At 56.9% G+C, this 18610-nt stretch overlaps 1 protein-coding gene across 10 annotated transcripts in view; it reads right to left on the reverse strand.

Annotated features, from left to right (window-relative positions):
• The window catches only part of IQSEC1 (IQ motif and Sec7 domain ArfGEF 1), a 330995-nt gene that overhangs the window by 87868 nt on the left and 224517 nt on the right, over nucleotides 1-18610 (reverse strand). The window contains exon 1 of one of the 10 annotated variants that reach the window (XM_049693710.1): nucleotides 1365-1385. The exons of the other annotated variants lie outside the window; for them this stretch is intronic. The gene's annotated coding sequence lies outside the window, so the exon portion shown is untranslated. Of the gene's footprint in view, nucleotides 1-1364; nucleotides 1386-18610 lie in introns of those variants that run through there. 10 annotated transcript variants of the gene reach the window in all.

An 18610-nucleotide genomic window follows, 5' to 3' on the forward strand; every position in this document is an offset into this window, starting at 1 on the left:
CTGGCACGCACGCTGTCTGGTGCTGCCTGACCACCGAGCGGAGCAGGGGCTCCCCAGTGCAGAGCAAGTGCCCCACACCCACCCCATGACGGAGCATGCCCAGAGTTAAACGCAGAAAGCTGACCAGGCAGAGGGGACCGCTGGCCTGCAAGCCTCATCTCTCGGACAGGCCCGGGGGCGGGGACACCCACTGTCATCTTTCTGCTCCGTTTGCTCTGGAAACAGATCAGCTGTGACAGCCGAGAGCTTAGCAATTTAAAGGGGCAACTGCGTGGCAGAAACTTGGGAGGGGGGTGTCCCCGTGACTGTGGGGGGGCAGGGGGACAGCCTGGCCACACCTCTCGCAACCGGCCCTGCCTCCTCACAGCCCAGAGGCAGCTAGTTTGGGCAGGGCAGGGCTTTCCCGCACTCAGAGCCCCCTGGTCCATGAGGGCTCCCCCCCCAGGCTGTCAGGTGGAACAGGATGTCCTGATACCTGCGACAGCCCCATCGTCACTTCTCAGACTCCTGCTGCCTCCTGCCCCATTTGGGACTGGGTCCGGAGATCGCAGTGGCTCTTCCAGCCCCCAGGCACAGTCCCTTAAACCGACTCCTCGCCCACTGGGGGTCTGACCCAGGGGATCCCCAAGACTACCAGCCAGCCTCTTGCCCACGTGGTAGTGGGAGGAGGGGCTGCCCAAGGTCACGCAAGGGGTCGGGGCAGGGCTGAATTCGGGGCCAGCCATCCAGCCCACCCCAAGAGCGTCTAACTGGCTCACAGCGAATTCCTGAGATGCTTCAACCTCCCGCCCGCAGGCTCCGGACCCTGGACCCGCGGCAGGATTTCTCCGCGGAGAGGCGGGAGCATGGCGGAGGGGGGAGAAAAGGGAGAGAGTGTGTGTCCTGGGGGGCGGGCAGCTTCCCCCTGCGACCCTCGCGACCTGGGTTCATGTTTCCCAGTCCAGGCAGCCAGCTGTATAGACGCGGAGACCCTCAGCCCCCCTCCCCCCAGATCGCGCCTTCCATGTCCGCAAGGTTTTGGAGAAGCGATCCGCAGAGCCGCGGAGGCTCCATCTCCTGCGACCCAGGGAGCGACACCGCAGAGCCCCGGTTCCGAAGGCCCGGCGCCGCCGCCCCCGCCCCATCCCCCCGAGCCCGGCGCCGCGGGCGCCCGACCCTGCAACCCTGGGGCCCGCCGCGTCCCCGCGACTGCGGCCTCGGCCCTCGTCCCGGGCCCGGCTCCGCAAAGCCACCCGCCCGGTTCCCGAAAGCCGCTCGCGCGTCGGTGCACCGCGGCCTCCGCCGACCCCCGGCCTGGCCCCCGGCCCCCGGCCCTGGCCGCCCCGCCCGCTGCCGCGCGCGTCCCCCGCCGGCCCGCCTCCTACCTCGCGGGGCCGCCCGCAGCCTCCGAGCGCGCGCCGTCCCCGCCGTCCCCGCGGCGGACAGGAGCGCGGGCGGGCGCACGGCGCGGGGGGGCGGGCGCGCGGGAGCCCCAGCCCGAGCCGGAGCCGGAGCCCGAGCTCGAGCCCGAGCGCCGCCGGCCGGCCGGCCTGCCTGCCTCCGCGCAGTGACCTTGGCGTGCGCGGCCTCTCCGCGCCCAGCCTCAGTTTCCCCGGCCAGGGGTGTGGGCGCGGGGACGGGTGCCGCCCCGGCCGCCGACGTCACCCGAACCCCGGCCAGTTGAGGGCGCCCGGGTCGGTGGGGCCGCCGAGGGGATAGGCCGGGGAGCGGGGTCCGCACAGTCGAGCGCGGCGGAGGGGCGCTGAGGCCCCGGCCTTTCGCTCAGACTCCCCGAGACCCCCTAGGTAAACACCTGGGAGCTGCAGCCGCAGGCCCCTCCCACGGAGAACTGCGGTCCCCGCCGGCCATGCCCAGCCCCCTCCCCGAAGCCTCCCCAGTTCTCAGATGAGAAGACCGAGGCCCAGAAAGCAGCGGCCAGAATCGCACAGCGCGGTGGTGGGGCTCTGTGTCCCCTCCAGGACGCGCGCTCCTGGCAGTTTGGGGAAGGGGGTCCGGGCCTGCCGGCGCCGCCCCTTATCCTACAGCAAACATGGACTCGGCACCCACTGAGTGCAGGGGACGGGCCTCGGTGGGGCGGCACGGCCTCGGAGAGGGGCCAGTTCGTGGGGAAGGAGTGGAGTAGGCAGGAAAGGCCTGGCCTGGAAGGGGCAGGAAGGGGGAGGGCACTCCAGGAAGGCTGTACCCAAGGTACAAGCAAGCGGAGGAAGGCGCGCGGCCCGGTGTGTAGGGAGATTCTGACAGCCCTGAACACCACATTAAGGGACTCTTCGTTTCGTGGGCAGCCGGGAGACCCCCACCAGGTGGGAGCAAGGGCAGCCGCAGTCTGGGCTGGGTTAGGGCGCGCCCCCTGGTGGCCACAAGGGGCGAGACAGGAGGCCGGGGGACGGGCCGCAGTGGTCCAGCCTGGCGAGTGATGTAATGAGTCAGGAGACTGGAGTCTCTGCGGGCTCTGACCTTGGGCAAGGAACTTCCCCTCTCTGGGCTTCTGGAGGGGGGAGGGAGCCTGACTTTCCACTCTGAAATGTCATGACCCTGGATATTGGGGCCAGGTGGAAGTAGGCAGTGGACCCCCCCAAGGAACAGGCAGATCAGAGGTGAGTGGTAGACATTCTGTTCAGCACTTTATGAGGTTAATTTCATTTACTTGAGGTGTAAACTATTATCCCAATTTCAGAGACAAGGACAGCGCAGCACAGAGAAGGTAAGTCAACTGCCCACACTCACATGGCTGGCTAAGTGGCTGAGCTGGGATTTGAACACAGGCCTGTGGGGCTGCAGAGTGTAAGCTAAGGTGGGTGCCTGACCACCTCAGTCTCGTCTCGCAGCATTTATGAGCACCCGAGCTGCTCCTGGAATATACAATGCACTGGTGATGGGCAGAGACGGGTAAGGAACGGTCCAGCTCCCAGTGGGTCTTCCTCACCATTGGTGCTCACAGCAAACAAGACAGTGGTCCCCCCGGGGGATGGGCTTTCAGGGCGAGGCATTAGCCCCCGCCCCCCCCCCGAAACCCTGTGTTACACTCTCCTGTATCATTGGACATTTTGTTTTTAAAAACTACGAACTAATTTTATAATTTCAAAAACTTAAAAAAAAAAGAGCTCTTGAAGGAAAGATTCTTGTAGTTTTAATAATTAAAAATGCTTTCCTAGAGAAACTCCATCCTTTTGTTGTCAGTGCCAGGAGTGAGTTACCTGGCTGGCAGGAAGGCAGGTGAGGGACCTGGGAAGAGCAAGGGTTTTAGAATCTGTTCAGCCTGGGCAGGTCCCACCACCTCTCTGAGCCTCATGTGAATTCATCTGTAAAATAGACCTGATGATAAAAATCGTCACCCTGCCTCCTTTCAAAGGCTGCTCTGAGGATCAACTGTGATAATGTGTGAAAACGTTGTGTAAAATGTACTGTATAAATATTTGTATTCCCAGAAGCTATGGAGGAAAATATTGGTAAATTTAACTATATAGAAATGAAAACTTCTAAATGGAATAAAACATACCACAAAGTCAAAAAAGACAAAGCGTAAACTTAAAAAGAATACCTGCGGCACATATGACAGAAGTTAATTGAGGAAAATGAGATGAAAGTTACTTTCCCGGATACGTAAAAAACTCTTTCAAAGCTATAGGAAAAAGATGACTAACCAATTAGAAAAAAGAGCAGAGGATAGAAACAAGTGGCTCAGGGAAAGATACTCAATCTCACTTGTAATTAAATGCATATTGAAGAAATACAAACTGAAACACAGCATGCTTGTCATTTTTTGTGTCTACCAAGCTGGCAGAAAAGAACAAGTATGATGATGCTTTTGCTACTGAAGGTGGGAGGAGATGAACGCATCCAGAGTACTGGAGGGTGAGGTGCAAGATGGGGCGACCTGTTTGAAGGGTGATCTGGCAAAGCCATCCAGCATGCTGGCATGAAGACGCAAGGGCAGTTGCACACAGCACTGTGTCAGTCAGCAAACTAAGAAGAGAGACACCTCTGGTGTCCAACACTGGGGGAGGGTGAGCCGGCACGAACACACCCACAGGCCGGGACTTCACGGGAGTATCTCCAGGAGGCATTTCTGCTGAAAAATGCAGGGGACAGGGCTTCCCTGCTGGCGCAGTGGTTGACAGTCTGCCTGCCAATGCAGGGGACACGGGTTCGTGCCCCGGTCCAGGAAGATCCCACATGCCATAGCGGAGCAGCTAGGCCCGTGAGCCATGGCCGCTGAGCCTGTGCGTCCGGAGCCTGTGCTCCTCAACGGGAGAGGCCACAACAGTGAGAGGCCCGCGTACCGCAAAAAAAAAAAAAAAAAAAAAATGCAGGGGACAGAACACTGTGTATGTTGTGATCCCCTTGTGCACACTGTAAAAGGTTATACATATATGCGTACTGTAATTTCCTACTTCTTCTCTCCGAGAGGACACCCACATACCCAAACGATACCTGCCATTCATGGCTGCCTTTCGGGAGGACGGTGGGGTGTGTGCAATGCGTGTGGGAGGGGCTCTTACTTTTCATTTGATACTTTTCTGAGGGTTAGTTGATTTGTAAAAAGTTGCCAGGGATTATCTGGACTTAGGCACAGGCTCACGGGCTGATTAAATCTTCTTTATGTGCCTTTAAAAAATTAAGCAACTGTCTTTAAAGTGAATAAAAATGACTGGAGTCTTCTTGTTACCTAAAGTGCGCCAAAGAGGGATTGCTCGACAGATGCCTGTTACGATATATCCGTCCGGTGGAAACCTACGCGGCGGTCAAAAAGGATGCAGCTTCTGTACATGACGGACGAGGAACAATCTCCAAGGTATTTTTGTAAGTGGAAAAAGCAAGGTGCAGTACAGGGTATGGTGTGTTACCTTTTATGTAAAAAAAGAGCAGGGTATAGGGTACCTGCTTGTGTGTGGATGTGTCATCTCTGACAAAGATGCTTAAGAAACTGGTACAGTGGTGCCCTGGGGAAAGGTGTGGAGAATTGGGGGCCAGCGTGGGTAGGAGAATGGCTTTTCACTGAAATGTTCCATTTAAATATCTTTTGTGCCCTCTGCATGTACTACTGCTTAAAAAAATTATGTTTTAAAAAGAATCATTTCTGAGACTGCACGCGTAGTTGGGAGGCCTGCTCTGACTCGGGCTGGGGCTCACTCCCTGTGTGACCGCGGGAGGATCGTCTTCCTCTGAGCCTCGAGGTCCCCTCAATCGAGCAGGCAGGAAGCCTGAGATAAGGCAAGTGCCAAGGCTCCGTGCAGCTCTGACGTCAGACCAGACCGAGAACCTTCTCACTGGAAGAGCCAACCTGATGTGGAATGCTGCCGGGAGGTGGGGCTTCCCGGCCTTGCGCTGTGGGAGCGGAAGCCGAGGGTCAGCTTCCTTGGCCTATGGAATGCATGACTTCTGAGGCCCCTCCAGGCTGGCCACCATGCTCTTCCCTTTTCCTTCTCCCACCCACCGCGCCCTGCCTGGAAACTCCTGGTTCATCTTTCCTCTCCAGATCAGCCCTGGCAACAGTCCCGTCTGTCTGGTTGGAGATCAGTTCCTCGGAGCAGGAAGAGACGACCCAGCACTGGGCACCCATGTGGGAAGGAGACGTCAGTGGGGGCAAAGCCTCCTGCAGGGAGACTGAACCACTTACCCCACCGGGGATCAGCCATGGCCTTGATCCTGCCCCTCTCCTCTCCCCACCCCCTGTCGTTACCCAGAACGTTCCCCATTGCCCAGCAAACCAAACCGACGCTCTTCAGCGGGACATTCACGGTTCTGCACTTTCTGGCCTCAATTTATCCTCCTAGCCCATCCCTCCACCCATCATTGTCCCTTATTTAAAGCAACTTTCAAAAATACAGCTTCAGGGCTTCCCTGGTGGCGCAGTGGTTAAGAACCGCCTGCCAATGCAGGGGACACGGGTTCGAGCCCTGGTCTGGGAAGATCCCACATGCCGTGGAGCAACTAAGCCCGGGCGCCACAACTACTGGGCCTGTGCTCTAGAGCCTGCGAGCCACAACTACTGAGCCTTCATGGCACACCTACCGAAGCCCGTGCGCCTAGAGCCCGTGCCCCGCAATGAGAAGCCACCACAATGAGAAGCCCGCACACTACAATGAAGAGTAGCCCCTGCTCGCCACAACTAGAGAAAGCCCGTGCACAGTAACGAAGACCCAACGAAGCCAAAGATAAATAAAATTAATAAATTTATATTAAAAAAAATACAGCTTCAATCACATCCCTTCCCTGTTCAAAACCCTTCTAAAGCTCCCCATGACCTGCAGGATAAAGTTGAAGCTCCCAGTTCAGCACCAGAACTAGTTTCTGCCTCCCTGCCCACCCCCCCATCTTCAGCTGCTTCCCCCAAAGTCAAGCTACACTTAATGTCTTGTGAGTACGCCACGCTGTTTCACAACACTGAGTATTTGCACATACTATGCCCTTTGGTTCATCAATATACAAAGAGTTCTAACAAATCAATAAGAAAACCATGAAAATAAAAGTGTCCAGCTGATTTAACTAGGTAGCTCAGAGAAGAAGAAATACAAATGGCTTATAAACATACAAAAAGATATATAACCTTACTGATAAAGAATCGCATACCATAATAATGAGATACTATTTTCACCCACCAAACTAGTAAAAATTCCTGACGAGTGCTTTTTGCCTGTTAGCTCAAGTCCAAATCCATCCTTAAGATCCAGCTGCAAAAATGTCACCTCCTCTAGACATCTTGGCTCGCACAATGCCCTGTACATCCTGACACAGTTCTTAGAACAGGACCAGGCACATAGGAGAAATTCAATAACTGTTAGCTATTGATTGTAAAAATAACCACTGCCATGCTGTCCTGTAATCATCAGCTAATGAGACTATTCATTGCCCAAAGTCCCCGAGGGCGGGGATGGAGTAGGAATCATCTCTGTTTTGCCAACATCAGTACAGGGCCTGCGACAGAGCCGTGCCCAGTAAGTGGCTAAGCACTGGGGACAGGTGAGGTGCGTGAGGGGGAGGGACAGCTGGAGCCGGGAGCCGGCCCTCGGGGCTGCTCTGCTGGGGAGAGGAGATGCTGCGGAGGAGGGGGCGGGTGCAAGGCCAGGTGGTGGGCACATGTGGTGTCTACTCTGCATCAGGCAGGAGCTGAGCTGGGCTCTCTACCCACACTGTCTCTATTGCTCCTGCTTCTAGAGATGGGTGGCGCCCCCTCCATTTTACAGGTGAGAAAACTGGGCGGGTGCTGAACGACTTCCTAAGTGGCTCTTATTTACTCCACGCGGCCTCCGTGCTGGCTTGTGGGCACTCACAGATGCACGGCTTTGGACTCATCACTTTCTCTATAAGGGCCTCTACTTTCCCGTCTGAGAGATGGCTCTATATTAAGGGTTTCTCAAACTTAAGAACTGGTGGACCCCTAAGAATACAGTTTGCAACGTTCATCAGACCCCACTTTAGGGAACAATGAATCCAGAGTTAAGTGAGACCACACTGGAGGGTCCCTTGAAGACCACGTGTTCAAAAACAGAATAGGAAAGGCAGCCACAGAAACCAGACAGCAGAACTCAGTTTTTAGAGAGCCGTCCAGGTGGTCTGGAGAAACTGGAACCCTCATACAGTGCTGGTGGGAATAAAAAATGGCGCAGCCACTTTGGAAAACAGTTGTGTGTTTTTTAAAAAGTTAACCATAGAGTTACTACCTGACCTGGCAATTCTACTCCTTGGTATCTACTCGAGAGAAATGAAAACATATGTCCACATAAAAACTTGTAAGTGAATATCCCTAGCAGTATACTCATAATGGCCAAAAAGTAGAAACAGCCCAGATACCCAGCAACTGGGGAAACAACCCAAATGTCCAGCAACTGGGGACAGTAGATAAACTACATGTGGTCTATCTATACAACGGAGGGAGTCTTAATCAGCAAAAAAAAGGAATGAGGTTCTAACACCTGCTACAGCATGCCTGAAGCTTGAAAACATTAGGCTAAGCGCAAGAAGCCAGTCACAAAAGGTCACTTACTAGATGATTCCATTTATATGAAATGCTCAGAAAGGCAAGTTTATTGACACAAAGTAGATTAGTGTCTGTCGGGGGCTGGGGTGGGACAAAAGAGTGACAGAAAATAGACACAGATTTCTTTTCAAGATGATGTGAAATGATTTTAAATCATGGTGACGATTACACAGCTCTGTAAGTATACTAATCATCATTAAATTGTACACGTAACACAAGTGAATTTTATGATACAAAGTAAACCTTGGTAAAGCTTCAAGAAAACCCATGATGACTAAATGTAATGCAAGCTTCTGGATTGGGGAAAAACTTGACATAAAGGACATCATTGGGATAACTGGTGAAATGCAACTCTAAATTGTATTTTATTTATTTAGTTTTTACTTTTTGGACACACTCTGTGGCATGTGGGATCTTAGTTCCCTGACCAGGGATTGAACCACCACCCCCCCCGGCATTGGAAGCTCGGTGTCTTAACCACTGGACTGCCAGGGAAGTCCCTAAATTGTACTTTAGATCCTAGTACTGTGACCATGTTAAGTTTCATGAATTTGGCTATTGGACCGCAGATATGTAAGAGAGTGTCCTTGCTCTTAGGAAACATGCTGAAGTACTATTTAGGAGTAAGAGTCATTAGGTTGCATGTTTTTTTGTTTTTGTTTTTTTTGCGGTACGCGGGCCTCTCACTGCTGTGGCCTCTCCCGTTGCTGAGTATAGGCTCCGGACGCGCAGGCTCAGCGGCCATGGCGCACGGGCCCAGCCGCTCCACGGCATGTGGGATCTTTCTGGACCGCGGCACGAACCTGCGTCCCCTGCATCGGCAAGTGGACTCTCAATTACTGCGCCATCAGGGAAGTCCCAGGTTGCATGTTTGCGATGACCTCTCAAATAGTTCGGGGAGAAAAAAATGTTTTTGTGAGAGACTGAAATCGGGTGAAATGTTACTTATGGTGAAGTGGGTGAAGGGTACACGGGAGAATTCTTTTTTTTTAAATTCTTGCAGGCCTTCTTCAAGATTGAAATGGTTACAAAATAACTTGTAATGAATCCACACGTAAAAATATTACTGAGTGGAACTTGAGTACCCCTGAGAATAAATCCATGGCCCCCAAAGGAGAAAAGGCGCTGATGCAGTTGTGAACACACCTCCCACAGGGGGTGTCCCTGCTCATCCCATGTCTAGGTACCCTCCCACACCCCTCCACCGCCCGGGCGCTACCCATCCCATTCCTGGAGATTCCACCGATTCCCAGGCTGGGAGCCCCTGAATTATTTTAGGGGTTCTTGCATTCCATATACGCTGCTGGTAGACCAAATACTATGTTTCACACATTAACATCTTTCAAACCAAAACGGATGCTGTGCGATGAATAAAATTCACAGACTTCACATTCATGTAAAATGGGTTCTCAGTGGCTCACCGTGATTTTTCAGCCACGGATACTAACCCTTATGTGCACTGGTCGGGGGGGTGGTATGTGTGGGATTTGGGGAGATGAAAAGGCATCCTCCCTTTACCAGAAAAGCTGGCAAGTGCACATGGAGCCATCCCAACTCCCCACGCCGCTGCTTCGTGGCGGGGAGGACAGGGTTGGAGCGGCGAGGGGGAGGCCCTAGGGCTCCCACCTCAGCAAGTCTCCGGGGGCCTGGCTGCCCAGTTCCCACTCTGGCACTGCGTTTCCCCAGCCCGCCTGCTCCCAGCGGGTCGGGAGCCTCTAGAGGGCAGTTACTGGGATGGGGCCGAGTCACTCTGAGTCTCAAGTGGCCAGCACCAGGCCTGGGTGACCATGAAGGTGAGGGCTGGGTGAAGGGCGCTGGCTGGGGCCAGTTGACTCCTGGCCCTCCACTTCTTAGCCATGTGGTCACTGAGCACTTGGAATGGGGCTAGCTGGGGAGCTGACTTCTCTAAAATTTGAATTGCTTTCAGTAGTTGACATTTAAATAGCCTTCTATGGCCAGCGGCCTCCGTCCCGGGCAATGCAGCTTGTAGAGGCTTAACGGAAACACAGAATGGAGCCGACGCAGAAGGTGAGCTGGCCGGTTGGGACGCCCTCCACTCCCAGCTGGGATCTGGGGTTCCCCCCGCCCCAGCAAAGCCTGGAATGCCTGGGCAAGCCTCACCCCCGCATCTGGCCTGCTTCAGGGACTCGCCCGCTCAGTGGGCACAGAGCTTCCTGCAGGGTGGGTGCCGAACCAGGGGCTCTGCATGCCGTGGCAACGTAAGGGGTCTTCAAGGGTAGTTCTACCGGGTAATTTTTGGCTCTGTATCCAATGATTTTAGAACTAGCTCCCCTGACCCCAACCCTTGTAAGGTAAGAACGTGGCAAAATCCTAATGACGCATACTCTGTGACTGCAAAATATGGCCACAGATTCCCTGCATCCCGGTACCCAGGCCCCTCAGCTCTAGGACTCGTCCCCTCCTCCCACAGGTGGGGTCCGTCTCTCCTCCCCCTGGCCATGGGACTTTCATCGCACAACAGAATGTGGCAGGAGGGATGGTTGTCTGAGTTCCGAGGCTGCACCTCAAGAGCCTTGAGGCTCCACCTTCGCCCCCTTGGAACGCTGCCCTCAGATGCCACGGCCGCTGGCTGCCCACTGAGGGCCAAACTGCCGGGGGGGTAGAGAAACAGAGGTGCCCCAGCAGCAACTGCAGCCATGTGAGTGGGGCCACCTGGCACCTTCTGGTGAGCCCAGGAGGACCAGCAGGGCGGCCCGGGTTCTAGCCGGCACAGTCACACACTGCGGTTGCAGCCACGACATTTGGGGTGGTTTGTTACACAGCAAACACTAACTGAAACAGGAAATGGCACGTCCATCACTAGTGTGGCTGCCCAGGGGTGGGGGGGGGGCGGTCACAGCTCAGGGCTCAGCCCACGCCCCAGAAGGCAGACCCAGGGACCTAAAGCGTTCCCTGGAGGGGTGGGGGACCCACAAGCGGTGTCCCGGGCCCCAGGGGAACTTATGTGCCCTTTAAACAGAACAGAGTCCTGAGCGGGGCTAAGCGTGGCAGCCTTTGGGAGACGCCTGCACCCTGCACCGAGCTGGGCTCTGATCGGCCTGAACTGGCCGAAGTGCAGAGGGCTTCTGGGTCGGCAGTGCCCTGCAGCCCAGCCTCTCCTGGGGCGTTTACGGGACAAGGTTACAAAGCCCTTGCCGTGGGTGGGTGTCTTTCTCCCCTTTTACAGGGGAGGAGACAGACTCAGGAGCAAAGGCGCTTGTCTGAGTCTTGCCCTCTGTACTTGCCCTCCTCCAGATCCGGCTTCTGGGTCCAAAAGCCTCCACGCTGCGGTCAGGGGACACCCTGCAGACACTCCTCCAACTCCCAACTGGGGCCACAGGGGAAGGCAGCAGGACACTGCCACACCGGGGGCGGGGATACCGACCCAGCCCGATACAATGAGGATGGGGGCACACGGACCCCCAGAAGAGGCCCGGGAGCTGTCAGCAAAGGACTCCGCCTTCAGCAGCCATGCAGCGTCCACAGGCAGGCACCACGGAGGCCCTTCTCCCGTAACTGGCCCAGCAGATGATGGAGCAGTGGCGGCGCCAGCTGGGGGCCAGCTGCCACCTGGGAGACGGGACGCCAGGGATCCTGGTCTGACCTCCTCATCGCTTGGGCAGTGCCTGGCACACTGCAGGTGCTCAGCGGAAAGATTTACCAATAGAGTAACTCACTCGATCCCCTCCCAGGGCAGGAAGGGGAGTCATCGGGGAGGGGACGTCCAACCGCCCAGTGGGAAAGAGACGCCCCCGAAAATCCCATCCCGTGGACAGGGTGTTCCATCAGTCCGCTCAGTGACCCCTGAGGTGGTGAGGCAAAAGCCATTTCCCAGATAAAGCAACTGAGGCCCAGAGAAATGAGGTGACTTGCCCAAGGCCATACAGCCTGGACGGCAGAGCTGGATCTTGGGCCCAGCTTCCTGGGGTCTATAGCTGTTCGTCCCTCCGAGCTGACCATGCAAAGGAAGGAATCGTCACAGCCAACATTCACTGACACCTGTGAGGTGCCTGGCACTGCACCCGGTCCTTTCAAGGTTTTCTCATTTGCCCACTCTGTGAGGTCATAGTAGGTCCATTTTGCAGATATAACTGAGGCCCAGAGCAGCTCTGTGGCTTGCCCTAGGTCACAAAGCAAGGCAGCAGGCCATCTAGGGCTGGGACTCACGCCGCCAGACTTCCCCAAGTGGCGACAGCGAGGCAGAACACGCTGTGCTCCCAATGCCTCGGTTTCCTCTTTTTGCAAGGAAGGTGTGGGCAGAATGACCTCTGACCTGGTGTGATGTCATCAGGAGGGTGGGACTCTCTCCTGGGAAGTCTTAGGGCTGAAAAGGGAAGTGAGGAGCGGCTGTTTCCCCATCCCGCCCACTCCCCACCCTGGCCCTATGCCAGGTGGGTGGTCACCTCCCTTTGACCCACCTCCTCCGGAAACTGCCCTGGAGGTGCCCCTGTGCCCACAGCAGGAGCATAAAGCCAGCCTCCAGTCCCACAGCCTCACACCTCACACCCTCCTGCTAAGATCGCCCCAATCCGAAACCAGGAGGCACAATAATGAATACACACATATATGTGTGTGCGTGCATACACACTCACATATTACTGTATATTTTCTCTACTTCAGGACACATCACAGGAGAGCTGGGCTGGCAGTGTTTTGGGACCAAGGGGCTGAGATGCCCCGTAGCTGTATCCCTCGGGGCTGCCCTCCTCTCTGCCTGCGTGGCACCAGCCTCCTGCCCATCCTCTGCCTCCGGTCACCCCTGCAATCCATCCTCCATCTGAGGTCCTGAGGCATCTTCTTCAAACGCAGGTCTGATGACCATGAGGCAGTGGAGCAAATGGTTCAGAGCCTGGGCTTCGGGGTCAGGATGATTTGAGGTGTGAGGACATTTGTTAATGATGTGAACTTGGGCAAGTGACTATCTCCCTAAGCCTTGGTTTTCTCACCTGCAAAATGGGAATTATAAGAAACCCTAGCCTATGGTGCTGACAGGAAGGGATGGTGCAGGTCAAGTCGCCGAGCACAGCGCCTGGAGGGTCTTATCAGATCACGGCGGGGAGGCTGGATGTCTGTGCCTGCCCAGCCTCCCAGCTCACTTCCAGTAAGGCACCCCACTTTTCTCTGGGGGATCCCCCTCCTCCACTCTTAGTCTATCTAACTTGTGTCCAGGGACTCGATCCCTAACTTGACAGTATTCCGCCCCCTTACCAAAGTGACTGGTCCAGGGATGGGCATATGACCCGAGCCTGTACTGGGAGTTTGTTGGAACCGTTTCTGTTGGGCTCATTAGCTGTCAGAGTATTGTAAACCTGGAGCTGTCAGTCCCGTCACGAGCAGAGATACTGCCTGGGAATGAAGTCGGGAAAGAAGAGAAAAAGACACCAGTGTCTCTGACAAATAGTGTGAGCTCCTGAATCAAACTGTACCTAAAGGCCTGTCTGCTTCAGAAGTAGAAGGCAATGAATTCAGCCTCAGCTTCAGCCAGTCTGGGTTTTTGTTTGTTTGCTTTCCTCACTTGCCACCGAAAGAATACCGGTTAATCTAACCTCCCTGCTCAAAAGCCCCGACGGCGCCTCTGTGCCCACAGAGAGAGCACAGCACCCCGGGCTCCGGCCCACCTGCCTTGCTTTCTGGCCCCAATCTGGCCCTCATCCCTTCCAGACCCAACACCACCCAACTCTGACTGCTGCTCCCCAAACACACGGGGACTCGACCTACAGAATCCACCCACCGTCTCCTCCCTCTCTACCTGCCCACTCCACACCCAGCACAGGTGCCTGTGCTCCCCTGAAAACCTCTCCTAAATGCTACCCCCCTACCCCCGAAGAGCCACGGCCACCCGGCTCTGGCCTGCTGCCACGCTTGATTATATCCCTCGGGCAAAGGCCACTGGTGCTTTGCTTTTGTCTCACTGGATCTTTTAGGAGAAGAACACCCTGGATTGACTTGGGATTTGACAAATTCAAAATCTGCTCTTAACTCACCAAGTGCATTTCCTGACCTTCAGGTCTCACTGGCCTGGTGCCTGCCCTCAGGGGGCATATACCCGGAGCCAAACAGTTTCCCATTTGTCTCAAATCCATGGTTGCAAAAACGACAATTTAGAAAATGTTACAGTCAAACTGAGAACAGTAGTTTTACTCAATGTAATCACTGACCTTTACGGAGCCACTGCTATGTCATTACACGTGGACACGCCCAAGTATAATGTTATTTAATCCTCACCTTGTGAAATGCTACCCTCATTTTGCAGAGGAGGAAACTGAGGCCCAGAGAGGCACAGGGGGCTGCCCGAGGAGTCACGGCAGCCGAAGGGGGAGCTGGGATCTGACCCTCCCTCTTCCTGCTCCCACCCTGGCTTATCTCAGCCGCCCGGGAACACACTTGAGGAGCAGTTTAGAAGGGGTTTAAAAATCCGCCGCTTAAAGCTCAGAACCAAGCTTGTTTCCTGGCTGCCCAGAGCGGGTGGCCGTCCATACCCACTGCGGCGTCGGGATCCCTGGCTTCACAATTCACACCTGGCCTCTGGCTCTGACGCGCCCCTGTTTTGCAGGCATCAGGTTTCAGATTTACCGTGTTTGCTGCCAGTGTGAGGGGAGGCCTGGTGGTTAGTCTTCTGGGAAGGTGTTTCAACACGCAACCGCTCTGAACACGGTGGCTTCCCCATGCGACCCTGCCACGGGGCAGCCCTGCAGCCTCCTGACGGCAGAGCAGAGGCCGCTGAGCCCGGCCAGCGGGTTAGCAGCACCTTCTAACTGCAGGGAAATACGATTGACGGGCGTATTTAGAAAAGGCGTGTTCTAATCAAGCCCCCGGTTCATCCTCTGCAAACAGGGGATGCGGAGCTTCCAGGGGCTGTTGTGGCCAGAACGAGGCCAGATGGAGAGTTACAGGCACACGGTAGGTGCTCGCTAAGTGCTCTCTTTCTTGTCCTCACAGCCTAGAAGCCGGGCCATCTATCACCCAAACACAGGCCCTGTCGCTCCCTCACCGCCACCCCCCAGGCATCCTGACCTCTGAGCCTGGGCAGGAGCTCCAAGAACCCAGCACAGCCAGGTCAGTCCCACCGTGTGCGGATCCTGAGCTGACCTGAGCCCCAGACTGGACCCCAGGGTCCCTCACTTCTCATTCCCCAGGCCAACTCCAAGACCTCAAAGTCTAGCTGAGCTGCCACCTCTTCCAGGAAGCCTTTGGGGAACCTGACCGGATGTGAACTCTGACATTCTTCCTCTGGGCTCCCACTGGCCTTGGAGCTCACCCCTGCTCAGCTCTGACTGCCTGTGTCGTAACTTCCTCTTTTCCTGTCCCATCTCCCCCAGGGCACTGTCAACATCCCAGGACAGAAAGAGCATGCGGCTCGCCACAGCCTGGCCCTGCAGCCAGCCCATCGCAGGGTTGGGGAACACTCCCGACATGCCAGGCACCCATGTGGAGAAGGCCAAAATGAAGACAGTAGAGAGAAAGCAGCATGAGGGTTGAAAAGTCCAAACCCATTACATAAATTGAACTCCTGGATCCAGCCATTCCTGAAGCTAGTTACCCCTAGACTTTTCAGTTCCATGAGCCAGAGGCGCCCCTTCAATGCATAAGCCTGTTTGTTTTGGATTTCTCTGCCACTTGCAACTAGAAGGTCGTCTACCATGAGGCTTGGCGAGGTGACCTGAAGCACCCCAGGTCACATATCCAAGAAAGCAGCAGAGTGACACTCACACCAAAGTCTGAGCTCTCAGCCTGCGTCAGCAGCCTGACCACAGCCCAGCGTCCAGGCCCAGCACTCTGGGTGCGGCCCAGAGACCCTGCTCTGCCGGGCCGTAGCCCTCTCACCTGTTTCCTAGAAGCAGGTGATGTCACGCTGATGGGGATTTCTGGGCACCGGTTTGCTCATCCATCGACTGCGGCTAACGACTCCTCCTTCACAGACTCTCAGTGAAGGTCAGAGGATGCCTCACGCTCGCCTGGCCCACATGGGGGGGGGACTCGGAGCGGAGGCCACGGTGCGGACCCTCCTTCCCTCCCTCACCTGGCGGACGGCCTGCAGATGCCGTGCTCAGCAGACCCCCGCCCCAGCTCGGGGGCCACATGGAGCTCCAGGCACACCCTGCCCACGCCTGGCCGGTCCTCCTGCCGTGGCAGTAGCCCCACTTCTGGGCAGGGGTCTTGAAGGCCGAGCTGCTCTGGCTCTCTGATGGTGTAGGTGAGGGTCCTGCATAGCCCCAGCTCACTCCAAGCCCAGGGGAGGGGCTCCAAACAGGATGAGGCCAGCAGGCCTCTGGGAGATGGGCCCAAGGCGGTTCCGTGGACTCCGTGTCCCACCCAGGCCATGCCCCGGGGGAAAGGGTCACCTGGAAAGTATCCAGGCCCGAGGAAAACTCTCCGAGGATGTGGGCTCTTCAAGGTGTGGCAGGGAAGGAACACCCATCAAACCTGAATGTATCTGGTGACCACAAAGCAGTCTCCTTTCATGCTCGAGCAAGCGGAGCCTGACCTGGCCCCCACAGGCAGGAGTGCAGAGCCGGGACCCCCCAGCGTTATGAGACCCTAATGTCTACACAGCCGCGACCCCCTCACTTGGAGGGTCAGGAGGAGGGATGGTTGGGCATGAGGACCGATCTTAGCAGAGCCAAGTTGAGGAGGGTCACGTTACAACTGGGACTTGGTCTGGGGCCTTCCAGAAGTTTCAGGGGAGGGAGCGGCTGGGACGCCCTACATCCCTCCTCACAGCCCGGCTGCAGACGCGGAGCTCAGCCCCACTCGCCACGCTTCTGCTCAGAGCTCCAGGCACCCACGACCCCGCGCCGCGCGGGCCCTCGCTGCCCGCCACCTGCTCCCCTGGCCAACTTCACATCTACCTACTTCTTGATGTTTTAGCTTTGCTTCACCCTAAGCATTGATAACCGTGAAATCATCAATCTGGTATACTAGCTGGCTTTGTTTCAAATAGGCCACGTGTACCTATGAAAATCACTCACGTCCGCCCTGGTGCCCCTTCCCTGCTATCCATCCCCCTCCCCTGACTTTTTGTCTGGTTCGTTTGTCCCTTTTGGATCCCCAGACAGCACAGTGCTTGGCACACAGTAGGTGCTCAATAAAAGTGGAATCCTTGAACTTACGGACAAGCAAGGTGCTGAGACGGCAGAGTCGTGGGGTGCTTGGCTCCTGGCTCCACGGCCTGTGCACAGGCGAGGACAGGAGGCCTCGGGAGTGAAAGCAGCTTGTCCGAGGCGCCGGCACAAGCGCCGGCCCCAGAGCCCCGCATGCCCTCGGGGTGGCCTTTGCCCGGCTGGACCAGCGTGCATCCACCTGGCCAGGCTCCGCAGCTGTGCCCTGGAGCCCAGCAGAAGCAGCTCACTGCTGGAGATGCCGAGCTGGGGGCCGGAGCCCTGGGCTCTGAGCGGTCTGACCACTGGGGTCCTCCGTGACCCCTGGCCCTCTGGATCATCAGGCAGCTCTATGGATGGGTCAGGGGAAGCCTTCGCTGACCCCAGCTCAGAGGGCAGCCTTGGAGCTCTCACTCCTGTAGCCAAGCCTCCTCCACCCCAGTCCCGGCTATTGGGGGCTCATGGGGCAGCAGCCCCTCCTCAGGACTGGAGTCCAACCCCTGCAAAGGGAGAAACAGACCCAACAATGGGGTCATCATGGGACCCACTGACCCCTGTCCCCTGTACTTCCTGCCCCGACAGAGGCTGCATGATACACCGAGGGGCTGGGGGTAGCTCCAGGTTCAAACCCCAGCTCCCCTATGTACGCCGGCCGGGGGACGCCACATGGACGCCCTCACGTTACCAGAGGTGGCAGCCATTCTGCTTCCCAGTTGCTGTGAGGGTTAGAGGGGGAAGCAGGACACAGCGGGGAATCTCCCCGAGGGGCAGGTGGCCCAGGTCCCCTGCGCGCCAAAGGGGACTTCCCGAGGGACGGCACCAGCGCCACACTGAGCTGCTCGTTCTGCGTGTACAGAGCTGCCCACCCACCGGGACTGTCCCCGAGTCCCTCCCGCCCCGGGATCTGCCAAGCCTCATGGCTCCATGCTGCACCATTTCAGAAAGAAGGTGAAGCTGTCGGCGGGGCTGGGGCTGCCGAGGGGACACGCGCCGGGCCACTGCGGGGCCAGTGGGGGGAGAGCTGCCCAGGCAGTGTCCTCTCGGGACAAAGCTGACCCTGATGGACTGACAAACAGGAAGCCCGGGTCCCAGAGCCCGGCGAAGCCTCCTGCACCCTCGGCCCAGTCTCCCTGTGCTCCAAGTGCGGGCTCCTCAGGCGAGGGAGTGGGGGGGATGCACCGACCACACTCTGGGGGCCTCCGGGGCCTCAGTTCACTTGGCTGTGAAGTGGGCCTGGGCCAGAGTTCCTCTTTCCCGGGCGGGAGGGGGGGTCGTGGGGCCCCAGGCAGAGAACCAACCAGCCCGGGTGGGCTGAGGGGCCCTGGCTGTCCTCCCTCCAGGGCGTGGGGGTGGGTCTAACCCCCAGGGGAGCGAGCGGACTTCCCTCCTGCAGCCGTGGCCGCCCTTCCAGGCAGCTGTGGGGAAACACCTGGGGCACCTGGGCCAGCTGGGCCACACCATCCAGGCAGTGAGAAGGCACAAAAAACAGTTCCAAGAAACAGCCAAAACCCCAACGAGCGCGCCAGAGACCCTC

This window comes from Orcinus orca, chromosome 10 (genome assembly GCF_937001465.1).
Source record: "Orcinus orca chromosome 10, mOrcOrc1.1, whole genome shotgun sequence".
Classification (NCBI taxonomy): Eukaryota; Metazoa; Chordata; class Mammalia; order Artiodactyla; family Delphinidae; genus Orcinus; species Orcinus orca.